General features: G+C 60.8%; 7 non-coding genes across 7 annotated transcripts; 4 read left to right on the top strand and 3 right to left on the bottom strand.

Annotated features, from left to right (window-relative positions):
* The first annotated feature begins 15 nt into the window (after window positions 1–15).
* On the top strand, window positions 16–87 carry TRNAA-UGC. The gene has a single exon. It is a non-coding gene; the product is annotated as a tRNA-Ala (tRNA).
* Window positions 88–362: 275 nt separating this feature from the next.
* Window positions 363–434, bottom strand: TRNAP-AGG. Its single transcript has one exon. It is a non-coding gene; the product is annotated as a tRNA-Pro (tRNA).
* A 302-nt stretch (window positions 435–736) lies between these two features.
* Window positions 737–808, top strand: TRNAP-UGG. Its single transcript has one exon. It is a non-coding gene; the product is annotated as a tRNA-Pro (tRNA).
* Window positions 809–1,211: 403 nt separating this feature from the next.
* TRNAA-UGC lies at window positions 1,212–1,283 on the bottom strand. Its single transcript has one exon. It is a non-coding gene; the product is annotated as a tRNA-Ala (tRNA).
* Window positions 1,284–1,908: 625 nt separating this feature from the next.
* TRNAP-CGG lies at window positions 1,909–1,980 on the top strand. The gene has a single exon. It is a non-coding gene; the product is annotated as a tRNA-Pro (tRNA).
* A 305-nt stretch (window positions 1,981–2,285) lies between these two features.
* On the top strand, window positions 2,286–2,357 carry TRNAA-UGC. Its single transcript has one exon. It is a non-coding gene; the product is annotated as a tRNA-Ala (tRNA).
* Window positions 2,358–2,490: 133 nt separating this feature from the next.
* TRNAA-CGC lies at window positions 2,491–2,562 on the bottom strand. The gene has a single exon. It is a non-coding gene; the product is annotated as a tRNA-Ala (tRNA).
* Window positions 2,563–3,072: the final 510 nt, after the last annotated feature.

Raw genomic sequence — 3,072 nt, 5'->3', positions numbered from 1 at the left:
GCAGCCCCGGGGCAGGGGGATGTAGCTCAGTGGGAGAGCGCTTGCTTTGCATGTAAGAGGCCCTGGGTTCAAGCCCCAGCATCTCCACACACTTTTCTGCACAGAGCTGTGCTGTGGTGCTGGGAATGGCTGCACCCTGCAAAGAAATCGCTTCTTCCACCGCTCAACACGGCTTCTGGGGAGATCTTCYTCCGCTGTTTGGAGTTGCCTTCTCTCTTCAGCCTAAGATTCCTCCCTGGTTCCCATAAAACCTCATGATTTTCCTTTTTCCTACCCCGGGGACCTGCTGGCTCTGGATGGCTGAGCCCCTGGAGAGTTCTGCACGCCCTGGGCCACATCAGCAGGCAGGATGCCCAAAAGAAGGGCTCGTCCGGGAGTTGAACCCGGGACCTCTCGCACCCTAAGCGAGAATCATACCCCTAGACCAACGAGCCGGGGTGGCCAAGGTCTCTGTGCATTCACTTGCTGTGCAGCACGCGGCCCCATTTCCCCTGCCACCCTAGGAGGCACCTGCGGGTTGTCCTGTCCCTCCTCTCTTAGAAGAGATGGAGGATTTGATTTCTGGCTAGCAGAAGGAGATGGAACCCATCCTACACGAGTCTGAGGGACAAGGGCCATTCAGAAACACTGAGGACTTTGCTCTGCTGGGCAGCAGGACCCACCAGGCCAGCACGGAGGTGCAGGGGAGCACAAGGTGCCCAAGCTGGGCTGGGGACATCAGYCACAGTRCCACTGYGGCTCGTTGGTCTAGGGGTATGATTCTCGCTTTGGGTGCGAGAGGTCCCGGGTTCAACTCCCGGACGAGCCCTGCTTTTGGCCAACACCAGCCCCAGAGTGGCCCCACAATGCCACGTGGGCTCTGCTGGAGCCAGGACACCGCACAGCGCCAGGGGATGGTGCAAGTTGGGCAGGCTGGTGCATCCCGGGAGAGCACAGCGAGCCAGGAGTGATGTGCCATGTGGGGAGGGGGCACACCATGCACCCCACGGACTCACCCCACTGCCTGCAGCTCCTGGCACAGGGGAAAGCAAAAGAGCCATGGGGATTCTCCAACCCCATGGGGATTCTCCAACCATGGGGATTTCTTGTACCCATCCAGGAAGAAACCCCTGGCCCAGGCAGCACAGAGGAAGCCGTAGGGCTTTTCTTGGCAGAGCTCAGGATGTTCCCTTCCCATCAGGGCAGTTGCTACTTTTGGGAGGAAAAGTATGTGGAGATGCTGGGGCTTGAACCCAGGGCCTCTTACATGCAAAGCAAGCGCTCTCCCACTGAGCTACATCCCCGTGCCCAAAAACCCCCTGGGCACCACTGCCCACCGCACACAGCCCCGTCACCCTGACTTACAGCCTGCAGCAATGTCCAGGTTTGACACTCCATCCTGGATGGAGGAAGAGGGGCTCCATGCGCCAGCTGCACCAGTGACACTCTCTGGGCTGCACATTCCAACACTGCTCCAGCACCGGGTGACTGCCCAGGCAGGCAGTGCTGGTGGCATGAGCTGCTCTGGCCTCTCTCGGAGAGGCACAAAAACAAGGATTGGGTGCAGGTGAGGCTGTGCGTTTTACAGACAGCTGTGGGATGCCAGCACCAGGGCTCCTTCCCTGAGCTGAGAGTGCAAGGAGAGGCATTTCTCCATAGGCTGATGCCAGCTGGTGGATGCCACCTGCAGTGATGCCCATGATGTGATCCTGGCATCTCCTTCTGCCTGGTCCACACAGCTCCCAAGCCCCAACAACCCCAAGCCCACACAGACCTGCASCAGGGCTGGGAGGTCAATGAGGGCCACAGGTGAGGCTGGTCAGGGCTATTATGGCCCACTAGTGGTTGTGGAGCCCCAGGAGCAGCCTCTGCTGCCAGCTGTGCCACGGCACCTTGCAGAGGTCTTGGGGCACCCAGCTGWGCCACCCCGGCTCGTTGGTCTAGGGGTATGATTCTCGCTTCGGGTGCGAGAGGTCCCGGGTTCAACTCCCGGACGAGCCCCTCTTTTGGGGCACAGGTTCTGCCTAGCTATGGCAGGGTGTGTATGGGGCATCACGGTGCCCCAAGTGCCAGCCCAGGGCTGCAAAGGACCYGTGGGTTCTGGCTGTCAATGGGATGGGGCACAGGGGCTCAGTGATGGGCACAGGCAGCAGCCAGCACTGCATGAGGAGGTRCCTGGTGCTGCCCAGAGCCCGTGAGACACCAGCAATGGGCCGGGAGTCCATAAGCACCCACAGGGTGTCCGGGCAGCATGAGGTGTGAGGTGGGCAGCGGTGCCCAGTGGATGCAGGTGGTTTCCAAAGCAGGGGGATGTAGCTCAGTGGGAGAGCGCTTGCTTTGCATGTAAGAGGTCCTGGGTTCAAGCCCCAGCATCTCCATAGCTTTTTCCTCCTGAAGAGGAGGGTATCTGTGAAGTCATTGTTCATATTGTCCTCGGGACAAAACACTCTGCTGGGAGCACGGTCTGCAGCCCAGCTGCTRCCAGCAGGCAGCCTTGCATAGAAAAGTGTGTGGAGATGCTGGGGCTTGAACCCAGGGCCTCTTACATGCGAAGCAAGCGCTCTCCCACTGAGCTACATCCCCTCATGCTGGAATGCTTCCCGATGCAGCCCTGCTGTGCTGACACCTCCGAGCCAGCCCCACAGCATGTGCTGCCCAAAGCAGGCAACGGACTCCCCACATGCTGCAGTGGGGCATCCCAGCCTTTACCCTGGCTCTGTGCACGTGTCACCCCTGCCCCTGGGAGACACGGAGGGGAATCTTTCTTCCGTATGCCTCCCTGCCCCAGTGTCACCCACAGCGCCCTGCCAGTCCCCGTGCATCATCCCTCTGCTGCCACGGCCCCGCAGCCTGGGCAGGGCTGGCCCGTGTGCCGGCAGTGTGGGGTAGCTGGGGGTGGCAACCCCTCACCCACTGCTTGGGCTGGGGGCATCATGGGGCCAGGACCCTCGGGTCTGGGAAACAGCCCCATCCACCCCGCCAAGACCACAGCCTGAGGACTTCAGGGTACCAGAGAGGGTAACAAGGGTGGGTATGAAAGCTGATGAATGGCTCCCAAGGGAGCCCTGCACCAGCAGGGCCAAATCAGCAGCC

The sequence above is a fragment of the Nothoprocta perdicaria genome, unplaced genomic scaffold (genome assembly GCF_003342845.1).
Source record: "Nothoprocta perdicaria isolate Ctin4 unplaced genomic scaffold, notPer1 scaffold_11, whole genome shotgun sequence".
Taxonomy (NCBI): domain Eukaryota; kingdom Metazoa; phylum Chordata; class Aves; order Tinamiformes; family Tinamidae; genus Nothoprocta; species Nothoprocta perdicaria.
This window is presented reverse-complemented; position numbering and strand designations above follow the sequence as displayed.